Genomic DNA, 12931 nt, shown 5'->3' on the forward strand with positions numbered 1-12931 from the left:
CCACTTTAATGCAAATAGATGCCAACTTCTGATGTCAGGGTTAATGCAGCTGTTCCATTTAAAAGTCTATGAGTCTACTAGTGTAAGGGTAGCATTGCCAATAGCACCCTGAGTGCTAAGGCAAAATCCTACAGAGGCAGTCAGTGGGGAGAAGCCACCTGTTCCCACTGCATCTCAGACACCTGAACACTACCCCCTTTCCTCCAAAAGTTATTTAAAAAAGATCTGCATGTGGCGTGATAGTGTGGGTGGGATTTAGACAAGCAAGGAACGCATGCAGAGAACACTCTGCCCTGAAGAGACACCTGCTATTTTACTCTCAGAATGACCCTATGTTTCTATTTGGAATTTACAAAGATATTTAGAGCAGGAGGCAAAAGTTAGCATTTGACTGAAAAAACAAGACAAACAGTATGGTGGGACTCAAGGACCAACTTTCCAAATTCATATGTATTGTTACAGGGAAGTTGGTTAAGGTAGCATTACAAGTAAAAGTTATATGCTTGAAATGAAATGTTGCTTATTTACAAACTGCTAGAAGCCTTAAAACTGAATGAGGACAATTTATCTCAAAGTGCAGTCTGCTCTGCTGGTGACATTTTCTTCTGCGCTGTGGAACTACCTAAGGTAAAAGGATTTACTCAACAAGCCTTAACCAGCTGTTGAATGAAATCAGATCCAGGTATTTTTTTTTGTAAAATACATTTCTAAATTACAGATAAAATGACATGTGTGGTACTGTTATGCAGCTACTGCTGACAAAAATAAGACGAGCAAAGCTGTCTGGTGCACAGACCCTCTATATTAGGGGTGGGCAAACTTTTTGGCACGAGGGCCACATATGGGTAGGGAAATTGTATGGCAGGCCATGAATGCTCATGAAATTGGGGGTTGGGGTGTGGGAGGGGGTGAGGGCTCCGACTGGAAGTGTGGGCTCTGGGGTGGGGCCAGAAATGAGGAGTTCAGGGTGTGGGAGGGAACTCTGGGCTGGGGTGCAGGCTCTGGCTGGGCATGTGGGCTCTGGGGTGGGGCTGGGGATTGGGAGTGCAGGAGGGTGCTCCAGGCTGGGACCGAGGGGTTTGGAGGGCGGGAGGGGGATCAAGGCTGGGGCAGGGGAGGGGGTCAGAGGGACAGGCTCTAGGCAGTGCTCACCTCAAGCAGCTCCTGGAAGCAGTGGCATGTCCCCCCCTCTGGCTCCTTACCGGAGGTAAGGCCAGGAGGCTCTGCGCACTGCCCCATCCACAGGTGCTGCCCCTGCAGCTCCCATTGGCTGCAGGTCCCAGCCAATGGGAGCTGTGGGTGCTGCGTGCGGAGCCCCCTGGCTGCCCCTATGCGTAGGAGCCAGAGGGGGGACATGCTGCTGCTTCCGGGAGCCGTGTGGAGCCACAGCACGCGCAGAATGGGGCAAACCCCTGACCCTGCTCCCCAGCTGTAGCACCAGAGTGGGGCAAAACCCAGGCCCTGCTCCCTACCGGGAGCTTGAGGGCTGGATTAAAACATCTGAAGGACCGGATGTGGTCCCTGTAGTAAGAGGCCCTGAAACATAAACCTTTGTATCAGAGGCCTGGTCTGAGGCCTAAAGCCTGAACCAAAGTACTTCCAGGCATTGCTAAGTCTGTGAGCCAGAGGCAGGCCCTAATTGCAGAACTTGGCAAGAAAAGGGCCCCTGGAAAGCACGTGCTAATGATATAAGTAGTAATATGAGGAATGTGTGCCAAGATGGCACCTGGACATCCCGATATGAGGACACTTCACAGAAATAAAGAACAGCCAGGTGCATCCCAAAGACAGGGTCAAAAGGACAACATGATGGACAGATCTGTTTGTTTGAACCAACATGATCAAAGGGGGAGACAACACCCTAATGAGTCAAGGGGCTGTACCTCAATACGTCAGTGGTGATGAGTAATCTGTCTTGCAACTGTATAAAAACAGGTCCCGGAGCACATATCTTTGTCCAGCCTAAGGGGCAGTGGAGTGTCCCGCCACTGACTGAGCTGTGTCCATTGCCAGGGGGCACATTTTCGTAGTATGTCCTGTAGAGTCTATAGGAAACCATTACTGTGCTTCGTTTGACAATAAAGCTGGCCGGGTGCCTTCGTACCTTACTAGAGTCTGTGGTCTTTGGGGGTTCTCTTGGGGTCTGCTGAGTCAGCTATCTGCGCAGCGCTGGTGCAGCACACAGAGGGAACACGCACACAACCGACTGTTATCAGCATCGAACAAGAGCAGAGCACCACACCAGTAGCTACCGACAACAGCCCCCGGGCTGTAGTTTGCTCACCCCTGCTCTATATCCACCCTGTGCAGTCATACATTTCACCAAATTCATCAGCCAAACTGCCACAGACATGTACTAACAGCCCTGTCCCCAGTTTGCAATATCCCTATTTTCAATCCCAATATGCTAGTAGTTTAGCTATAAGGTACCATTGATCAATTTCCATTTAATTATTAAAGTGCTCCTGGTATATGACCAGGAGCAAAGGTTCAGATTCCTTGCTGTTCAGAGTAACATCATTTGAAACAGCCAAAAAACTATTGGGTTAAAACCAAACAGTTTATTTCCATTAGCTCAGGGGAGCCACAGAGATATTAAAGGACCTGATGGATGCTCCTGCACCCAGTTGGAGATACGTAACAATGGAATTTTGGGCTAGAACATGGTCAGGGCATCAGGAATTAGGCTGTTTACCCGTACAGGTAGGAGAAGGATATAACTGAGCTGAAAGCAGCCCCAACACAGTATTAATGCTAAAAAACAAAGCTTCCTTGTACCCATGTGGAGTGGCAGAACTGAAATATCCATGAGCTATGATACTATGGTAAAAGGGCTGTGTAGGTACCTAGACAGACAAACATAACCAGGGCTTGCAAAATCTTTTACCTGGGACACTGTTTGCAAAAGGTCAACTACATTTAAACAGCAAAGTTATCAGATATGGATTCACCACTGCCCCAAAATTAACCCTTTTATAACTGTCACTTGCCAGGAGTGCTTGTCAGTAACCACCCCGCCACCACACACTCCTGGTGCCTTCATACATCTCAACTATGCATATATAGTCAGAGAATATCCAGTTGACCAGAGCATGAATAAAATTAAACCTGCTAAAAATACGGTGTTACCTTTTCCACCAAAACATTTCTAATGAAGTTACAGAAAACAAGTAATTTAAACACATTCCTGGAACATTTAACAGTGTTAATTTATCTCCACATGTCCAGGCACGCCAGCTTTCCCCAATGAATACTCTGCTACTTATATCAAGAATGTTTAAGTGACTGACAGGGAATCACATAGTAAAACATAAGGCACTTTGATTTTTCAGCCATATAGAATGAACTAAAAAAGTCTGCCCTACCTTGCCTTGGAAAGAGGCTGCCAAGATTAAGAGATGAAATTATAGTCCACTCGCAAGACAATTGAGCATTAAGGAGAGGAAAGAATTCCATATACATTAGTGACCAGTTAACTCTGTTTCCAGTCAAAAGAAGGCACTGTGCACGAGTCTTTGAATTGTAAAGAGTTTTTGGCCCAAACCTCAAAACTGAGCAATAAGAACAGGTAAACTGATGCAAAATGAATACCGTATAACACACACAGAGTAACCACTTTCTCAAACCTGAAAGAATATTTAAAAAACCCTTTATTTTAAATTAACTTAAACAACTTTACTTTGAAAGCACAAAAGCATTAAGTGGCTTGCTGCACATTAAAAGAAGATTAGAGATATCCCAACTTCCCAAAGGATTTAAAAAATAAAATCCAAGTATTCTATTTAGTCCTATAGCCAGCCAATTGTTTTTTTGCAAAAAGACTTCACAATCCCCAGAATAAGAAGGGCCAGCTGTCAGATCAACTAGGTTTACAACTGCAGCAATTATTCTGCCAGTAAAGGGAGAAATACCTCATTGCTCACTGAGGGTCAGCAAAAATAAAGGTACTCTCTGAAAATAGATGTGCCAATTATCAGAGGTGCCTCAACCACCAGGCCCCTGGTTTAATATGGAATGGTGACAGTGAGTTCTCTAGGAGGGCTTTTAAGTCAGTTTTGCTTCCCCTCATGCTTTGAAACAGCCTAAATTTGCTGACCTTCTGGGCATGCTGCTTTTAGTGAGAAGGTAGGCTGATGGTTGGTCAGGGGGGTATTAACCAGCAGGACAGTAGTTTTTATTTTGTTGGTTGTGGTAAGTCTGGATGGGAATCATCATATTACTGATTAGTTTGTATATTTCTAGAGCTTCAAGATACATGCTGTTTGTAATGTTTATTAAACATGGATTCTTTGAAGCTGGCCTGTGTTAAATCCTTGTAAAGTGCTTATACAAGAAAACCTGTGCATATGTCTGCTGCTGAGAATGTGTTGTTTGTATAGCACCAAGAGTGTGCTAAAAACTTAACTCCACAAGGAGTTGTCTGGTCTTGGGAACTCACTGATTTCAAAGCCCTATCCTTCTCAAAAGGAATTTTCCTTCTGCTTGTGCCTTTTCTGGTGTAGACTTATGCACTGTGCTGCTTATGGACATGAACTTGTATTAATGAGAGGTTTCCATCCATTGTTATAATAGCTCAATCCCAAACCACTGCCATCACAAGAGACCTTCTGATTAGATACTAGGTAGGTACACAAACATCCTCAACTGAGAGCAAGAACCTCTGACTCCTATTTATAGTTTCAAAGCAGGGCTCAGACAGTACATGTGCACACATGCAGTAGGGAAAGATGCTTCCCCCCACCAATCCTTTAATCTCTGTCAGTACTTACCGTTTTAAAGTCATACTCTTTTATTGCATTGAATAGCTGCATTCACTGCCCATATATACAACCGTTAACCCAGGGGTGGGCAAACTTTTTGGCCCGAGGGCCACATCTGTGTATGGAAATTGTATGGCGGGCCATGAATGCTCACGAAATTTGGGTTGGGGTGCGGGCTCCAGGGTGGGTCCAGAAATGAGGAGCTCAAGGTGCAGGAGGGGGCTCTGCGCTGGGCCAGGGAGTTGAGCCAGGCTCCAGCTGGGGGTGCAGAAGGGGGCTCTGGGCTTGGACCAAGGGGTTCGGAGGGTGGGAGGGGAATCAGGGCATGGGAGGTGGTCGGGGGTGCCACCTCCGGGCGGCGTTTACCTCAAGCAGCTCCCAGAAGCAGAGGTATGTCCCGGCTTCGGCTCCTATGTGGAGGCACAGCCAGGTGGCTCTGCATGCTGCCCTGTCTGCAGCTCCCACTGGCCATGGTTCCCAGCCATGGGAGCTGCTGGGGCAGCACTTGGGGCCGGGGCAGCGTGCACAGCCCCCTGGCTGTCCCTACGCGTAGGAGGCAGAAGGGGGACATGCCACTGCTTCCGGGAGCGGTTGGGGCAAGCCCCTGACCCCGCTCCATGGCTGGAGAGCCAGAGCAGAGCAAGCCCCAGACTCTACTCCTCAGCGGGAGCTCGAGGGCCGGATTAAAACATCTGATGGGCCACATGCGGCCTGTAGTTTGCCCACCCATGTTTTAACCAACTCTTTTCAGTCAGATTGATCTACAGTGGCCCTAGAAAGTTGCATTGCATAGGTTGCTCCCCAAACTATCAGGGTAGCTCATGAATTGTTGTATACACCAAGATTAATTTATAGGAGAAAGCTCCCCAGGGTTCTGCCTATCAACATTTAAACTGTAGACATTAGGGTAGATTCAATATGCCCATGCACTGTGGCACAATTGTGATTCTGGGAAATCAGTTAAGGGGAGAGCTGATTAATGGATTTTAAGGGCAGAAAAGACTAAAATGATCATCTAGTCTGACACCCTGCATTACACAGGACATGGACTATTTACCAATTGGTTCCTGCATTAAGCCCATAACTTTTTGTCTGAGCTACAGCATATACTTTAGAAAGACATCCAATCTGGATTTAAAGATTTCAAGTGATGGAGAATCCCCAGCATCCCATAGCAAGTTGTTCAATGACAATTGTTAAAATGACAACATTTGGGATTAAAATAAAATGGATTTCTGGCAGTGCAAGATTTAGTTGCGGATCGGTCCTGCTTTGAGCAGGGGGTTGGACTAGATGACCTCCTAGGGTCCCTTCCAACTCTGATATTCTATGATTCTAAGACAAGACTATGACACTAAAATCTTCTATGGAAAGAAGCATAAAAACTGAAAATTCATAGCTGTTGCTATCTCACAAGTGTTTGTATTAGGACTATTTAAAAAAAGAACATAAGAATGGCTATACTGGGTCAGAGCAATGGTCCATCTAGCCCAGTATCCTATCTTCTGACAATGGCCATTGCCAGGTGCTTTAGAGGGAATGAACAGAACAGGGAATCACCAAGTGATCCATCCCCTGTTGCCCATTCCCACCTTCTGTCAAACAGAGACTAGGGACAATTCAGAGCATGGTTTTGCGTCCCTGCCCATCCTGGCTAATAGCCACTGATGGACCTATCCTCAGTGAATTTATCTAGTTCCTTTTTGAACCCTGTCATGGTCTTGGCCTTCACAACCTCCTCTGGAAAAGAATTCCACAGGTTGACTGTGTTTGTGTGAAGAAATACTTCCTTTTATTTGTTTTAAACCTGCTGACTATTAATTTCATTCTTGTGTTACGAGAAGGAGTAAATAACACTTCTTTACTTTCTCCACACCAGTCATGATTTCATAGACCTCTATCATATCACCCCTTCATTATCTCTTTTCTAAGATGAAAAGTCCAAGTCTTATTAATCTCTCCTCATATGGAAGCCATTCCATACCCCTTATAATTTTTGTTGCCCTTTTCTGAACCTTTTCCAATTCCAATATATCTTTTTTGAGATGGGGCAACCAGATCCACACACAGTATTCAAGATGTGGACGTACCATGGATTTATACAGAGGCAATATGATATTTTCTGTCTTATTATCTATCCCTTTCCTAATGAGTCCCAACATTCAGTTAGCTTTTTTGACTGCCATTGCACACTGAGTGGACGTTTTCAGAGAACTATCCATAATGACTTCAAATTTTGCCTCCTCACTGTTTACGCCTTTTTCCAGATAATTTATGAATATGTTGAACAGCACTGGTCCCAGTACAGACCCCTGGGAAAGACCACTATTTACTTCTCTCCATTCTGAAAACTGACCATTTATTCCTACCTTTTGTTTCCTATCTTTTAACCAGCTACTGATCCATGAGTGGACCTTCCCTCTTATCCCATGACAGATTACTTTGCTTAAGAGCTTTTGGTAAGGGACCTTGTCAAAGGCTTTCTGAAAATCTAAGTACACTATATCCACTGGCTCCCCCTTGTCCACATGCTGGCTGACCCCATCAAAGAATTCTAGTAGATTGGTGAGGCATGATTTCCCTTTACAAAAACCATGTTGACACTTCCACAACAAAACACGTTCATCTGTGTGTCTGACAATTCTGTTCTTTACTGTAGTTTCAACCAATTTGCCTGGTACTGAAGTAGGCTTAATGGCCTGTAATTGCCGGGATCGCCTCTAGAGTCTTTTTTAAAAATTGGTGTCACATTAGCTATCCTCCAGTCATCGGGTACAGAAGCTGATTTAAATGATAGCTTACATACCACAGTTGGTAGTTCTGTAATTTCACATGAGTTCCTTCACAACTCTTGGGTGAATACCATCCGATCCTGGTGACTTATTACAATTTAATTTATCAATTTATTCCAAAATCTCCTCTAACACCACCTCAATCTGGGACAGTTCCTCAGATCTGTCACCTAAAAAGAATGGCTTAGGTTTGGGAATCTCCTTCACATCCTTAGCCATGAAGGCCAATGCAAAGAATTAATTTAGTTTCTCTACAATGGCCTTATCATCCTTGAATGCTCCTTCAGCATCTCAACTGTCTAGTGGCCCCACTAGTTGCTTAGCAGGTTTCCTGCTTCTGATGTGCTTAATTTTTTTGCTGTTACTTTTTGAGTCTTTGGCTAACTGTTCTTCAAATTCTTTTTTGGCCTTCCTAATTATATTTTTACACTTAGAATCATAGAATCATAGAATATCAGGGTTGGAAGGGACCCCAGAAGGTCATCTAGTCCAACCCCCTGCTCAAAGCAGGACCAATTCCCAGTTAAATCATCCCAGCCAGGGCTTTGTCAAGCCTGACCTTAAAAACCTCTAAGGAAGGAGATTCTACCACCTCCCTAGGTAACGCATTCCAGTGTTTCACCACCCTCTTAGTGAAAAAGTTTTTCCTAATATCCAATCGAAACCTCCCACACTGCAACTTGAGACCATTACTCCTCGTTCTGTCATCTGCTACCATTGAGAACAGTCTAGAGCCATCCTCTTTGGAACCCCCTTTCAGGTAGTTGAAAGCAGCTATCAAATCCCCCCTCATTCTTCTCTTCTGCAGGCTAAACAATCCCAGCTCCCTCAGCCTCTCCTCATAACTCATGTGTTCCAGTCCCCTAATCATTTTTGTTGCCCTTCGCTGGACTCTCTCCAATTTATCCACATCCTTCTTGAAGTGTGGGGCCCAAAACTGGACACAGTACTCCAGATGAGGCCTCACCAATGTCAAATAGAGGGGAACGATCACGTCCCTCGATCTGCTCGCTATGCCCCTACTTATACATCCCAAAATGCCATTGGCCTTCTTGGCAACAAGGGCACACTGCTGACTCATATCCAGCTTCTCGTCCACTGTCACCCCTAGGTCCTTTTCCGCAGAACTGCTGCCTAGCCATTCGGTCCCTAGTCTGTACCTGTGCATTGGGTTCTTTCGTCCTAAGTGCAGGACCCTGCACTTATCCTTATTGAACCTCATCAGATTTCTTTTGGCCCAATCCTCCAATTTGTCTAGGTCCTTCTGTATCCTATCCCTCCCCTCCAGCGTATCCACCACTCCTCCCAGTTTAGTATCATCCGCAAATTTGCTGAGAGTGCAATCCACACCATCCTCCAGATCATTTATGAAGATATTGAACAAAACCGGCCCCAGGACCAACCCCTGGGGCACTCCACTTGACACCGGCTGCCAACTAGACATGGAGCCATTGATCACTACCCGTTGAGCCCGACAATCTAGCCAGCTTTCTACCCACCTTATAGTGCATTCATCCAGCCCATACTTCCTTAACTTGCTGACAAGAATACTGTGGGAATACTTCACTTGCCAGAGTTTATGCTTCTGTTTTCCTCAATAGGATTTAACTTTCATTTTGTAAGGATGCCTTTTTGCCTCTAGCTGCTTCTTACTTTGCTGTTCAGCCACAGTGGCACTTTTTTGGTCCTCTTACTATGTTTTTTAATTTGGGGTATACGTTTAAATTGAGCCTCTATTATGGTGTCTTTAAAAAGTTTCCATGCAGCTTGCAGAGATTTCACTTTTGGCACTATACTTTTTAATTTCTGTTTAACTAACTCCCTCATTTTTGTGTAGATCCCCTTTATGAAATTAAATACTACCATGCAGGAACTAATTTCCCAGCAGGAACTATGGAAAGCCTTTGGGAAGCTCATGGGGTGAACCACTTAGTTGCCACCCCTTACCATCATCAAACAAATGGCTTGGTGGAGAAATGTAATGGAACTTTGGGGGCCATGATACATAAATTCATAAATGAGCACTCCAATGATTGGGACCTAGTGTTGCAGCAGTTGCTCTTTGCCTACAGAGTTGTACCACATCCTAGTTTAGGAATTTCACCATTTGAACTTGTATATGGCCACGAGGTTAAGGGGCCATTACAGCTGGTGAAGCAGCAATGGGAGGGGTTTACACTTTCTCCAGGAACTAACATTCTGAACTTTGTAACCAACCAACAAAACACCCTCCGAACCTCTTTAGCCCTTGCTAAAGAAAATCTAAAGGATGCTCAAAAAGAGCAAAAAGCCTGCTATGATAAACATGCCAGAGAGCGTTCCTTCGAAGTAGGAGACCAGGTCATGGTCTTAAAGGCGCTCCAGGCACATAAAATGGAAGCGTTGTGGGAAGGGCCATTCACGGTTTCAGAGCATCTGGGAGCTGTTAATTATCTCATAACATTTCCCACCTCCAACCAAAAGCCTAAGGTGTACCATATTAATTCTCTAAAGCCCTTTTATTCTAGCCCAGGGAGGAGATGATGCTGAGTGGCCTGAAGGTGTCTACTACGAAGGGAAAAGTGATGGTGGCGTGGAAGAGGTAAACCTCTCCATGACCCTTGGGCGTACGCAGCGACAGCAGATCCAGGAGCTGTGCACTAGCTATGTGCTGATGTTCTCAGCCACCCCAGGACTGACTGAACGGGCATACCACTCCATTGACACAGGTAATGCTCATCCAATTAGAGCCCAACCTTACCGGGTGTCTCCTCAAGCTAAAATGACTATAGAACGGGAGATCCAGGATATGCTACAGATGGGTGTAATCCGCCCCTCCCGCAGTGCCTGGGCATCTCCAGTGGTTCTAGTTCCCAAACCAGATGGGGAACTATGTTTTTGCATGGACTACCGTAAACTAAATGCTGTAACTCGCCCAGACAACTATCCAATGCCACGCACAGATGAACTATTGGAGAAAGTGGGACAGGCTGAGTTCATCTCTACCTTGGACTTAACCAAGCGGTACTGGCAGGTACCACTAGATGAATCCGCCAAGGAAAGGTCAGCCTTCATCACTCGTCGGGCTGTATGAATTTAATGTGTTCCATTTTGGGCTGTGGAATGCACCCGCCACCTTCCAAAAACTTGTAGGTGGTCTCCTAGCGGGATTAGGAGAATATGCAGTCGCCTACCTTGATGATGTGGCCATATTTTCGGATTCCTGGGCAGAACACCTGGAACATCTACAAAAAGTCTTTGAGCACATAAGGGACGCAGGACTAACTATTAAGGCTAAGAAGTGTCAAATAGGCCTAAACAGAGTGACTTACCTTGGACACCAGGTGGTCAAGAAACCAGCAACCCCCTATAGGCCAAAGTGGATGCTATCCAAAAGTGGCCTGTCCCAAAGTCAAAGAAACAGGTTCAATCCTTCTTAGGCTTGGCCGGTTATTACAGGCAATTTGTACCGCAATACAGCCAAATCGCCGCCCCACTGACAGATCTAACCAAAAAGAAACAGCCAAATGGCGTTCAGTGGACCGAAGAGTGTCAGAAGCGATACTCATGTCTGACCCTGTGCTAAGTGCCCCAGACTTTGACAAACCGTTCCTAGTAACCACAGATGCGTCTGAGCGTGGTGTGGGAGCAGTTTTAATGCAGGAAGGACCGGATCAAGAGTTCCATCCTGTTGTGTTTCTCAGCAAGAAGCTATCTGAGAGGGAAAGCCACTGGTCAATCAGTGAAAAGGAATGTTACACCATTGTCTACGCTCTGGAAAAGCTACTGTGTAAGTATAACATTGTATAAGTATAGCGTTGTATAAGGGGACATGCTGGATACATTGTATATGAGAGGGCATGCCAAAACATGTTACAAAGTATCTGATGGAGCACATGTAGGGACAGTTAGCTTTTGAATGGAGAAGCAATTAAGATAGAGCCAGCACGTCTAAGAAGCAGGCATCAGAACGGAAGGTGTGAAGGGCAATTAGTTAAGTTAACTGGAAGCTGTTAAAGGAGATTGTTAAGGGTGGCAGGTAATTGAAGATAAGTGACTGGTCTCAGGGATCTCCAAGGGTGGTGACTAAAATCTTTTTTCTTCTTTTGTCTGTAACTTCTCTGTAACTTGTACTCCAAAAACTGTATAAATTAAGAGACACAAGCCCCGCTCGGGGGGCTCACTTCTAAATGTATTAGCAGAGCAGCTTTGCTAATAAAACAGAGTGGTCTGATAAATTGTGAGTCTGAGTCAAACTTTGACAATTTGGAGGTTCCACCGAGATGGCAAGCGGCTTCACTGAGGCTGTGTGATCCCTGACTGCCTTGCAGGACGATCGTGGCAGCCGGCGCCTGGACGCTTAGTCCAAGCGATCCTCCACAAGACAGAAAGGTACACAGCAGCAGCGCAGTCTACGCCATTGAACTTGTTGGTTCCCACTCTGTTTGGGTAGGGGTCCTTGGATCCAGCTTCTGGAATCAGACGTCTCAGGTAATTATTATTTTTGTGCTTTAACCGGTTTGAGGACTGTCTTGTCTTTGTGTCTATCCATCTTCCCCGTGGTGTGTGTGTGAATCTGGGAGCCATCTCTGTCCGGAGACTGGCTGACCAAGGGGTCCCCGTCCCCATGGTCTGAATAAGTGGAATCTGCACAGCTGCAGCCGCACCACGCCTTGGGTATAACCCCTGGTGTGAAAGCAAGGGCAGTTGAGGCAGTAGCCTGTGGGCTCCTTTCTGTGTGTTGCACCGGGTACCGCTCTGCTGAGCCCGAATTTCCTTCTTGTGTGAGTGCTGTGTGAAGTCCTCCTGGATGGGTAATCAGAAGTCTAAGGTAGAACAGTTCCCTAAGGGAACTCCAGCTTATTTTATATATTTTAGGAGGAGTCCGGACTCTTGTAGGTTTCTTGAAAAATGGTCCAAATTAGCTCTAGGGAACCCCAAATTACAGTGGCCACTGTTAGGTTCTTGGGACAAGGATCGAGTGGACGCTTTAAAATGCAAACTCGTCCTCCCAAAAACCAAATTGGAGAGAGGAGAAGTAGACTGCTTCATGAAGTGGTGGGAAGAGGCAAATCGTAGACAGACTGAGTCAAAACTCACCTCTCTTAAAAATCCTATCAAAAAACTAACAGTTCAATTGGATGCAGTCTCTCCCATCACTAGTCCGAGCGCTCCCCTTTGCCCAGTCCTGTAAAATGATCCGGATCAAACCCGACCCCCACCATACTCCTGTGCAAATAAGAAATCAGAAAAGGAAAAATCTTCAGTGACTACAGATAATGAAAGTGAAGAAGATACCCTCATTGGCCTCGCAGCTCTGCAAAATATTATGAAGAAGAAATCCAAAGCAGACTGCAAAGATTCTCTTGACATCTCTTCTTGGAAAAGAGAACCTGATGG

General features: G+C 45.5%; 1 protein-coding gene across 1 annotated transcript in view; it reads right to left on the reverse strand.

Annotated features, from left to right (window-relative positions):
- The window catches only part of PDPK1 (3-phosphoinositide dependent protein kinase 1), a 161741-nt gene that overhangs the window by 16883 nt on the left and 131927 nt on the right, over nucleotides 1-12931 (reverse strand). The window lies entirely within an intron of this gene.

Source organism: Lepidochelys olivacea (assembly GCF_965140295.1).
Source record: "Lepidochelys olivacea isolate rLepOli2 genome assembly, chromosome: 10".
In the NCBI taxonomy this organism is placed as follows: Eukaryota; Metazoa; Chordata; order Testudines; family Cheloniidae; genus Lepidochelys; species Lepidochelys olivacea.